We start from the raw sequence: 12940 nt of genomic DNA on the forward strand, positions 1-12940 counted from the left end.
AGACTGATGGTCAGCGAACTTACTAGCATTGAACTTTCCAGAGAGAAGGGACGACGTTCACGTGCGGAAGTTTTAACAGTTTAGACATTTCTAAGAGTTCTATGATAGTATATACTCGTCACTAAGAATGCTGTGAGGTTAGTACCTTCTGCAGAGACCTAACCGACTGCCGAAAGTCATGACGCTTGAGCTTTCAAAAACGTGGAATTTCTGTGGCGGATTTGAAAAAGCTCGAACTGTAAGTGATGGTGAAATTGATGAGGCATAGTTGCATAAAAAATTCTTGATTCTGGTCAGGTCAGTTAATTTTTAGTATTTTTGGGATTATGTTAATGTTGCTTTATAATTGTGTAAATACTGTCGCTCTAAAATTATTCTGATCGTGATTTAATAAATGTCTGAATACTTATTATTGTAAATTAGCTCTTTATTGTGTATTGGTTTCTCGATCGCTAATTTCTTCAGTAACACTAATACTCTTATCATGATATTTTACCCTTCTGTCGTTATGAAAAAATATAATCTAAGTCTTATATATTCAGGTACGTGTTTTAAGTTTCACACAGAAGTTTCGGATGTAATCAGTATATTCTTAATAAACCAGATGTATGAAGGTTTCAAATAAACACCTAATCTTTCTGCATTATTAAATGTTACATAATATGATAACATTTTGTAAAATAATGTATCCTACGTTCGTGTCTCACTGTTGACATAATGTATGCTAATTTCGAAGAGTAGTATACAGACTTATTAGAGTTATTTGGTATCCATGTTTTTCTTTTGTATACAGTTATTTCGAATCACCATTGATATAGGTAATATATGAGTTATAAAATACTACAATATGTACCTTGCTTGACCAGAATGTGCGATATTTCATCATTCTTGCTTTCGTTTTTATTCTATATGAACATTTTGACAAATTCTCTCTAGCCACAGCATCCAGTTGTTATTTTAGTGTTAGAAACTAGCCATTAAGTAAAGGAGACACATTTACACATTTTGTTGTGAATAATGATAATAGTTTATGTATTAACCAGTGTTAGTGGTTTTACTTTGCTTCCCGTGTCCAGTGTTAGTGGTTTTACTTTGCTTCCCGTGTCCATATTAATACTCCGCATGTAATTAATTTTCCAAAAATACATATAGCTAATACTTTACTGTTTACAGCGGATATACCTGAACCTAAATACTACAACCTATGGTATATTCGATTATGTTTTACGATATATTTTTCTTAACCTGTTTTTATAGATGTTATATATTTTATCTGGCTATTTTATCATTCCTTAGTTATTGTGAAATATCATTGTTAAAACCTTTAATGATATCCTGATAATTTTACCTGGTGGTCTCAATACTATTATATGTTGTGGTATATAATTTTCTGACGATATCCTGATAATTTTACTTGGTGGTCTCAATACTAATATATGTTGTGGTATATAACTTTCTGACGATATCCTGATAATTTTACCTGGTGGTCTCAATACTAATATATGTTGTGGCATATAACTTTCTGATAATATCACATACAATTTTGAAAAAGTAAAATATCGTGGTATCCCCAACAACACTTTTACTTACATTCGAAGTCTTGTTTTTTGTGTGTCTTTTTGTGTTGTTTTTTTTCTGGCACACCACCTGACATGCGTAATTTCAACTTAATTATTTGTTTTGTTGTTCATTTTGTCTGCTTTCTTGGTATATTTGATCCAATTGTAATACTTTTATTTTTACAAAAATCTTAATATTTTACCTGTTAATATAGCTTTATTAATTTACCTGAATACCCTATCCGAACCTGTCTGGTAACACTGTCGGTCATTTGATTGTTTTACTTATTAAGATTATAAATAAATCACCTTACACAATAAAAAGCTACAAAAATATCATTCGTAAGTAATTTTATTGCTTATAAGATACATGGTTTTACCCAAGTCAAGGAAAAACTGACGAGTGTAAATTAAAAACTTTGTTAATTTTCGCAAATAAGTCAAAATTAAATATTTTAACAACAAATGAAATAACTAAGCAGCTTTGTTAATTCTTTAATACTGATTCTAAAGATAAACGTACAAATACAAATAGTAAACAACTATTTTTGACTATATTAAAGCTCACAAAGAGGAATAACACATAAGAATACTTTATTAAATTGGCAAGATGTTAAACAAACAATATTTGAAATAGTAAGATTCAAATTATTCTTACGATTCATTATTATAGTCGCTAATAAAAAAAAATACAAACCTAACTGGTTTATCTTTTTTTTTTTAATTTCTTGCACAAGAACGAGTTGTAAAATTTAACTAACAGAGAAGTATTAAAATATTAATTATCAACTGGTGTGTTGTAATGTAAAGTATGAAGAGCAATATGTTTTACACAAGTTTATATAAACAGAACGAGTTTGCTGCTACAAGATATCAGGGATAATTTGAACAGTAAACATAACTGTCACAATCATCTCTTCCAGCAATCCAGTTATACTATAATCTATGTTCTAATGAGAGGTACAAAGGAATGTATACAAACATGAAACACTTTACACTTCCTGTTTGAATATCAGCATAGCGCAATAACGAGCACCTGGCGTTCAGTAAACTGTTGATGATTTCCTTTCCTTCAGATTGTAAATATACTGATAACAGTTAAATGAACGGAAAGGAAGCATTCGTATTAATATAGTTTCGTATTTACATAACAGGACAGCTGCGTATATTCTATTTCCCAATACTGCAGCCTAACTTTACCAACGAGATTTGTTCACAGTTTTGATATTCAAATGAGTGAAAAATGTCTGTGTTCTTATGAACTTCATTATAAACATCACAGTGTTTCCTGTTTCTTGTGTTTCTATTTTTGTTGTTATTATCATGGTTGTTTGTTTACAGTGAAGCACCGAGCTGTACAGTGGGCAATCTGTACTCTGCCCACCACGAGTATCGAAACCCGATTTCCAGCACTGTAAGTCCACAGACGTACCGCTATGCCACTGTGGAGTTATTCTTGTGTTAAAGTCAATTTTATTTTACGAAGTTTTAATGTACCATGCGCTCCTATATCTTCCTTTTTAGGTATCACTTCCTAAGTTCATTTTGAAAATGTTCTTGTCGTTGTTACTGTTAAATTAACAGTACTTTCTATCCAGAAGTTTCGAATTTATTATATTTCCCGTAGTTTTATTTTTCTTTATAGAACAGTTTTCACCTAAAATGATAATTTGTTTAAAAACACAACAAAACTAGAACTATTACTTTTTATGTGAACGTTATAAAGCGCTGAAAAACAAGGTATAAAATCAGCATTCTAAAGAAAAATTGAACAATTTAAACATCGTATAAAAATTATAAAATATCGTAACCTTCTTCATTCAGGTTTCGTTAAATGCGGTAATGACGGGTATAACTTTAAGAATCAAATGTACAGTTACAGTTGAAAAGTGTTACGAAGAATTTTCATGAAAGAGCAACTCTGCTCTTTACTGTTCCTTAATTTCTTTAGAACCATCCTTACAAACTCTAACAAGTGCTTGTCATTTAGGCATCAGTTGTATAATCAAGCAACTATAACCAGCTGAACTTAAAGCTATTTATCGTTTATCTCAAAATGCTTATTAAAATATCGTATTGTCGGAAAGCTAAGTTTTTTATCGCCATAGTTTCGGCATTTGTTCTATCTTGAAGGAATATGCTGTGTTTAGCTTAAAGAAATGAACAAGTGACATTAACAAATAACCTTATGATAGTCAGTCTTATTTAAACAGAATACAACCCAGTTCTCGCATAAGATAATGAAGGAATCTATGATGCCATTCATGATCGTTTCATATAATAAAAATCCTCACCAGCTTGGCTCATGTAAATCATAAATGAGACAAAAACTATTACTATCGTATGACAAGTTTAAAGTGATATTCCTAAGTGGTTATTATTACTTGTAATTATTATTTTTTAATTATATTTTTATAATTTATGAGTCATCAACTTCTTCATATCTACTGATTTATTTGAAACTATTATTACGCAGACTGTATTTTTCATCAACAACTGTTTACTTCCTTAAACAATTTTCAACAGAAGCTGTTTAACCTTTGTAAACATTCTCTTTATCTGGATCGTAATCTTTCGTAAATATTTACTTCTCTTTTCAACTTAAACGTTCATTTTTTTTTACTAAAACTGTTTTCAGTTAAGAATAGTAATTCGCTAATTATTTAAAACCATAATACATTTCATTATTTTACTTTATGCACGTGCTATTATTCAACATTAAAAAGCAATATCCGAAGCAAGTACTTAATGAAAGATTAACAAGACAATGGTAAGCTATCGTATTCTTATCTTATGTAGGTGTTGTTAGAAGTAAGGTAGGAATGACATATGTACACTCCTGTAGTGAATGAAGAAAGTTAGTTTCAAAGTTTTAAACTTTAAAAAGGATATTTGTGTATCAAATTAATAAATGTTACAGTAATGATAATAAATAATTAATTCTCGGAGGACTCAGATGTTCTTATAAATGTATTTAATTTCCTAGCCAACAATTCTTGTGGTTTTATCAGTCACCGTTTTATAAACTATTAAAGGAATATTTAATTAATTTAAAATGTTGGTATGAGATATATTAATGCCATGCTAAACTGTATCGTAAAGAAATAAATATACAAATAAATAATTAATGTTTAAACTGTGTTGCTTCGATGTATTTACGACGCGAATCTAAAATTAAAACTTACATCGCTGCAAAATGCCTTTAACCTAATGATTGAAAACATCAACGTTTGTATATGGTTAAACAAAAGTGAAATAATATAATCTCTAAAAACTGAATATTAAAATAAATTAGATATTTTAGTATGTTTATTACAAAGTACAATTTCAAAAAACAAGCTTCACATCTTCATTTAATAATAATCTTTACTGATAAAATGTGAAAACAGTTTTATTCAGATGTTGATATAATTGTATGTGTATTTTGTTATTAAGCGCAAAGTTAGACAAAAGGCTATTTGTGCTCTGCCCATCACGTGGTATCGAAACCCGATTTCTAGGAGGGGTTTCCTTGAAGGGGATTTAAGATGAGAGATATTTCACTCGAAATCTGGTTTCGTAAGAAACCTAGCCCACAAAATTCACAAAAATTGGTAACCCACATACGAAAAAAAATTTACAGTATTTTATAGTACCAATGCGTCAAAACAATGCTTTTGTAACTTATATTAATATATTTTACCGGTGAAAGTGATTTCGCATGAGTAACACTTGTAAAGCTGATAGTAAACGAACTGCATTCAATTGCCCATTCATACAAGGCCCTTAAATTGTCTTCAACCTATAGGCGTATTGCATCAGTTACGCTCATGTTTCTTGATACTTGAAAATAAAGTGAATCTTCACTTTTCACTTTCTTGTGTGCAAAATGTTACCCTACTGGTAGATCAATTATAACCCAAAATTATTTATGTTAATGATTATAATGACTTAAATATTGCAATTATTTTCTAACAGATATTATGTGAATGTCTATTAGTATAGGGACGATATATTACTACTGTAGCCCCTTCCTTTTCTTCACATAATGAGCTATGAAAAATATAGTTTCAACTTAGGCTTATTTTAACTACCCCATATGTATTTGTTAAATTCTGTTATTCGTTTTATGATTGTGGCTCAGCGGTATGTCTGTGGACTTCCAACCCTAAAAATCGGGCTTCGATACTCGTGATGGGCAGAGCGCACATAGCCCATCGTGTAGCTTTGTGCTTAATACAAAACGACAACAAATATTTCGTGATTTAATTCGTTCATATTCTGTATATTTTTTGCATTCCCTCGTTTTAGTTTATGGTAGAGTGAGGAGTTACCATTCGGCGTCTTTGATGTCTACACAAAATTCACCTTAATCTTATAAAATCAGAGGGACTCTAACTATTTTTTTACTAACATGATTAGAAATTAATTTAATATGTGTATTTAGATTTTTAGTAATAAAATTCATATTGTCTTAATTTTTGAAACTTATTAATAAGTATAATCCTTTTACTTTATCGTTTTTTAGAAAAAACAGAAGTTAGATTAATGTAACATAACTAAAATAAATTAGATTTAGATTTTCTTGAATAACGTTAAATATGAAATATGATACCTGAATACGTAAGTTACAAATATCAATTTATTTCATTCATTATTTGAAAACACGTACTTACAAGTTAAGAAACAACTGTTAAATTTTGAAATAACACATAAAATATACTAATCGAATTAAAAGTTAAAAAAACTAAATTTGATAATGGAGCATATTGTGGTTGTTTTGACACAAAGTCCTTTGTTGTTAAGATAGTGTTAGATTTATTTACTAAAGTTTTGTATCAAAATGACCGTGATGAAATGAGAGAAAACTCAATAATGTTCTCCAACAAAAAATTGTATTTTCTATTCGATATGTGACATACATACATATATTACCAAGTTGATGGTGTTGTTATGCGATCGAGATTATATTCCAACAATTTATTCTTGTTTCACTACGAAAACTATTGGTTTGAATAATGTCCATCCCTCAATTTAAACAGAAAGTACCAGGATTATGATACTTTTATTATCTACAGCGAAGCTGAGCATGTTGAGATACTTTTAAACTATCTTAACAGTAAATATTGGAATATTAAATTCACAGTAGAACATGAATAAAATCTTCAACTTCTATTCTTATACCTTTTAATATATAAACAAATATTGTAAGTTTTAATGAGGAATTTTTCATAAGAAGATTCTTACTGATTTGTATTTCAACTCTGACAGTTTCATATCATTGTCTTTTAAGACAAATTTAGTTTAAATATTGATTCATCGGACACATATACGAGTATGACCTTCTGTTTCATAAATAAGTATAAAACATTACGACACTTCTGTTACAAAATGTTTTTCCTACAGAAATATGTTGTTCAACTTTACCTAAATAAGAGTATGTCCTCAGAACCTAATCAATATGTTGCTAAACAAAATAAAATTCATCAGTATAGCGGTGTGCAAGTAAACTGGGGCTGATTTTGTTGTTTTGTTTTTTAATTAGAAACTAGATTTAACAGTAATGACTTCGCGCATACTCTCATGTTGAATTGAGATGTGTGCTCAAGCATGTGTGACTATTACAATATTTCTTCATGTATAATGATCATATAACGATCAAATAATTGTCTTCTAATGTAGTATATGAATATAAATGTCCTAATGTTTTTAGGTTATAATGGATCAGTTACTAAATGCCTAACTTTGTTTTTTGTTCTTTTCTCAGTACAAAAGTACATTATGAGCTATTTGTGCTTTGTTCACTGCCGGCAATCAAACCCAGAATTTTAGCGTTGTAAGCGGTACATCTACAGATCGTTAACAGTTCGCATGCAAAATTTTCAAGCACCAAGAAACATGCGCTGTAGGAGTGTGTAGAACCTTTAAGTCGAAGACAGTTTTAACGTTCTAACAAAGGCAGAAAAAGGAACTGTATATAAAGAAGGTAAACTGATCGATAAAATTACATGAATGAATTAAACAATGCAGTTAATTTACTACTAAGTATTTTTCTCTTTGGCTGCCAATTTGCAAGCTAAGAATATCAACATCTAGAAAGGAGGAAGATGGGAACATTTCTTCAACCCTCCTATTCATTAACATTGTATTTAGTTACACCGCTTTGCGTTGTTGCCAGAGAATATGTTCTCACAGGTAAATTCTTCGTATAACAAGAGAAGTTAAAATTTATTAAGCAAAGTATTAAAGCTTTGTATAAAAATCTATAAAAATATTTATAACAACTGAAATGAAATTATAATAAGTGAATAAAACAAAACTTGATTTCATAAGAAAATAAATAAAAAAATCAAGCAAAAAAAAAAGGAAAATTTATTCTTCTTGGCTCATAGTTCTTCATTATTTCACGTAGACAATATTTAACTACTTAAAGCTTGTACAACAACCCAAAAGCTAAAATGGTCAATAGAGCAGTAGACTAGTGTCAGCAATAGAAGTTACACATTTAGGGCTATGTTTGCACGTGATCAATATTTGACAACTGTTCTTAACGAAGCTACAACAAATAACAATAATTCAATAATAAATCAAAATTTATAGAAGTAAATCGTATATTATAATTTCTAACACCACTTTCCCCCTTTATAACAGCTCCTTTTATTATTTTATTATTTTACACGAACAAAACTAATTCTTACTTTCTAAAAAGATTTTATCGTGAATCAGTCCTATACTGATGGAAATACAAATGTAGGACTTAAACCATGAAGGGAAGCAAAACCATCATTTACCATTAATATATCAAAAAATAGCTTACATAATTTGCGAACCTTAAATATGATATTTACTTAAAACAGTGAAATAATAACAACGGATTAGACGCTGCCCTCTCAGATTGTAGCTTAACAGAGTAAAGTTCAGAAAATATATCTTAACACAACCTCTTAAAAATTTTGTTTGGTTTGTTTTGAATTTCGCGTAAAGTTACTCGAGGGCTATATATGCTAGCCGTCCCTAATTTAGCAGTGTAAGACTAGAAAAAAGGCAACTAGTCATCACCACCCAACGTCAACTCTTGGGCTACACTTTTATCAATAAATAATTAAATTGACCGTCACATTATAACTCCCCTACGACTGAAAGGGCGATCATATTTGGTTTGACAGGGATTCAATCCCGCGACCCTCGGATTACGAGTCGAGTGCCTAAACCACCTGGTCATGTCGGATTCATGAGAAAGAAAAGAAATAGTGAAAATAAAAAGAGAAAATGAATTAGACAAAATCAGCAAATTAAAACACATAACTGAAAACTATAGTCAAACCCAGAGTTACCACAAAACTAACTTAAAAGTAGTTTATAAAAACAATAAATCAAATAATAAGCTATAGCTAATTAGATGATGGAGTATAACTAAACTGAGACTAGCATGAATGACATATTGTTTAACTTAAATTCAACTTAGTAAATCACAGGAAAAATCTGTAACTAAAAATATCCACAAAAGTAAGACATTGGGTAACTTTTAGAAAAATACCTCATTAAACATTAATTATGCAATCCATGACTTATTAAGTGAACTAAAAGTATGTATCATTTTTCGTTAATACTTAATGTTTAACCAAATATAGCACACATTTTATTCTGTAAGTTATAGATGAACGTATAAATCTAATAAAGTAAGCTTTTCTGGCATAGAAATATGTTAAAATAAATAAAGGTATGTTTTACAACATTTCTCAGGGGGTAAGGATAAAGTTTGTATATATACAAATACTTCACATGAACAAGCCCTTTACATCAGAACTAGCAAAATCCATGTGAAAGTACAAGCTCAATTACAGATAAATAACAGATACTAACTATTTGTTTACTTCAATTAGAGAAACTATTCATATAGGTGAAACTGTGTGTTTTGCTTTCAATCAATATGCATTAAACAATATTCAGTGCTTTGTGAATGTCTCTTTTGGACGAGGTTAATTCTTTCTTTGTTGCTTCAGGTATGCAGGTATGTGTCTTTGGTACTAGTGATATTTTTATGATGACGAAGAGCCTAAACTTCCAATAAGTAAACGAAATGTGCCACAAATTTGTACATCAGTGTACCATTACGCATAAATTCAAAACAAGCAATCTCTGAGAAGAGCTGAAATTAGCAATTCTTCTCACCTTACTGTCAATAATGGGCTTGTAAATTGTAGGATCTAATCTTCAGGCGTGATATTACGAAATATGTTCTGCATTTTGAGCTTTGGGTGCATTATAAATGTAATAAAGAATCTCATTATCTGATGATAAGAACTACATAAAGTCACTGTGATTATGGGTACTTCTGACAAGTTGTCTTGCCTGTTGTTAGTAATTCAAATTAGGAATAATATGCCTGAATTATATTGGACTCTGGATTTTTTATTTTGTCTTTAGGCATGTAAAATGGCACAAACGATGAAAATTGCAATTATTGGACTCTGGATTTTTTGTTTTGTCTTTAGGCATGTAAACTGGCAGAAAGGATGAAAATTGCAATTTCTAATCAACATGGTAACCTTCGATTTCTTGATAGATGGAAATGATGGACCCAGATTGACTTCCATAGCAGCTACCCTTCTGTCTTCCTCACTCCTAGACCAGTAGCAAGGCACGTATATACTCCTCTAACTGTATTACAGTTTTTGATACGTCACTTATCAAGCGACTATAAAAATGCCTTTTTCATCACTTTTTGTTTTGTGTTTCTTCTCAAAATTTAATCATATTCAATGCAATCTCACAAACTGGCTACTAAAGTAATGAAAAATACTACAAGACATTGCTATGTTAAACTGTAATCAAAGAACATATATGTTGCTAACTGGCAGGATTGATGGCCTTAAAAGACACTGTATATTCTTCATTCACATCTCTTTAGGTACAATAGTCGTACAAGTTGACTCATTGATTTCTCTTAACGGTTGTAATCTCAAACAAAAGGAAACAGACATTTAAATAAAACCACATATTCCAGTATCTTATGTATGAGCTAATGTGTCAAATGAAAAAAACAACAACAACTGTACTTCCTTCATCTCCTTGTATGTCCTTTCCTTATATGAAAAATATTATTCAGTAATGAAACTTTGTGGTATTGTTCTTTTTATAAGTAAAGGAATACAAATTCAAGAGTGGTAAGAAATATACTGAAATAAAATGCAGTTTGTTCAACTATTTTTTTAATTTTTCAACCAATTACTGCATAAATAAAGAATAAATCATTTTAATAAACTAAATTCAATGGCATTAATAAACTGGCTGAAAATGCTTCCAAGGCAATTAAACAATACTAAAATATTAAAAGAAATTTGACAAACCTTTGAAATTATGTTTGAAATTTTGGAAATTATTAATATTAGAATGGAATATGCCCTTAGAGAATCTGGAAATGTCATGTTATTGAATAAAAATGTAAATTTGGATAGGCAGTTAAGTTGTATAGACTTGAAAATAAGAGTCGCAAACAAGGTTTATCATTCCAGTGTTTAAGATAATTATAGCTTCTGGTTATATTTTAATCAAAGCTACAATATGTCAGAATATGACGGTTTTCTCTGGCAGTTCTTCTGATCAGTGTTGTTGCCCATGCATCAACGTGTGGTTCACCATGATCATTTGAGGACTGGCATTATAACTCTCATAATCACTGGTTTCAGGTTTAGCAAAGATATAGTTATCACTATCCAATGCTGTAATCCCAGCAGTTTCTGTATTTTATCCTAACTAGTATTTCTTAGTTTGAAGGATTGAGCCATCAAATTGCAAGTGTAAAGCGGCTCACATGCTGATGGTAGAAAACATAGTTAAATCCATTAAGTATTATAAAACTGGCATTTCTTCACTACTTTGTTATAACTTTATGTATGATGTAAACATCTTTGTCAGATTGTTGCTACACACAAATATTTACATTCTTAACATCTCTGAATCCTAAACTATTTCAACATTCTTCCAAACTTTTTAAATGTCTGCTTTCTCTAGTGGATATTGTATTAGATATGCAAAGAGATAATTTTCCATGCGTGTTTTGACAGATTAATCTATCAACCGCTACAAACATTGTTCCTGTGTTGTATAGTATTTATTGAGGTATGACAAATGACCATCTCAGAAAAAGGGTCTTGCCATAGTAGCTTAAATTACTCAAGCTTTTGAAATAGCGTTTAGTTGCTATTAGTAAGTTAATTTTCTTTTATGTTACATTATGGACATTTGGATTCAACCTAATATAGTTAATTATCCCTATATAGAAATTATTAGTTAAACCACAGTGCAATACTGTGAAAAGGTCTTCTCTCTATAACCAAAAATAGATATTGACTTATTGGAATAAATAAAGCATAATAGGATGATCCAGGAAGGGAAAAGATTATCTTATAAAAATATTTAAAGATATTTTAGCTTTTCATTATTACGCAAAGTATGGTAAGAGATGATCTTGTCGAGGTTTACAGTTATTACCTGGAGGTTAATAAGATAAAAGCCTCTGAATTACTTGTCGGTATTCTGAATAAAATAAGACAAGTGTATGTTATATAGAACAATAAGGTTAAAGTACAGTTTTTAATAGGCTTATTGTCTTAAAAAAAAGACTGTGGGCCAACAGTGAAAAAAGAAATTCTTTTTGTCTTTGTGATGACCATCGTCTTTGTAAGTTTTTTTGATTGATAAATTTCTTACATGGCTGTAGTAAAGAAAATATGTGGTAGTTGTTCATAACTTTCTATTGATAGACTAGAGGGAAGTTAACTAGTCAATGGCATCTATCGTCAAATACTAGGCTGCTCTTATCCAACCAAATAGTGAGATTTGACCATCAATCTCGTAGCACTCCCACAGTCTCAAAATGTGTAGTGCATTTTTGACGGCGAAACATAAACCATAAATCCTGTGATTTATAGTCTTAGCATGGCAAAAGTTAAACCATTTATGTTTTTTTTTATATATTTCGTGAATATTTTAAATCTAGAGAAATGTATTCAAGAAACTCCTCATGTATAAATATTTCTCTAATTTCAGCATAATTTCTTCTTTTATTATTAAAAAGTACATTAATATGGTGAGTGTAGCATCTATATTTTTAGAAATCTTTATTAGTGATGAGATAATGAATGTTATTCTTTTTTGTGCCCCTCACAAAATAATCCAAGAATAAATCAATTTTAAACTATTCTAAATATAGCAAGGCAATCACAGTTGTGTAATTATCACAGCCATTTCCTCATTTCATTTGAATGCAAATTAAACATGCACTAATGTATATTGAGTTGTGAAATGTAAACAAATTATCGTTTAGGATATAGTCCTAGATTAGTATTAGCAGTGGTAGCTTTATATCTTTACACGCTACGAGAATTCACTTAAACTTT

At 30.0% G+C, this 12940-nt stretch overlaps 1 long non-coding RNA gene across 1 annotated transcript in view; it reads left to right on the forward strand.

Annotated features, from left to right (window-relative positions):
- Window positions 1-10652, forward strand: part of LOC143250647 (uncharacterized) — a 75791-nt gene extending 65139 nt beyond the window's left edge. The window contains exon 3 of the long non-coding RNA XR_013028285.1: window positions 10034-10652. This is a non-coding gene — a long non-coding RNA (uncharacterized LOC143250647). The remainder of the gene's footprint in view (window positions 1-10033) is intronic.
- The last annotated feature ends 2288 nt before the right edge of the window (window positions 10653-12940 follow it).

The sequence above is a fragment of the Tachypleus tridentatus genome, chromosome 5, assembly GCF_004210375.1.
Source record: "Tachypleus tridentatus isolate NWPU-2018 chromosome 5, ASM421037v1, whole genome shotgun sequence".
In the NCBI taxonomy this organism is placed as follows: Eukaryota; Metazoa; Arthropoda; class Merostomata; order Xiphosura; family Limulidae; genus Tachypleus; species Tachypleus tridentatus.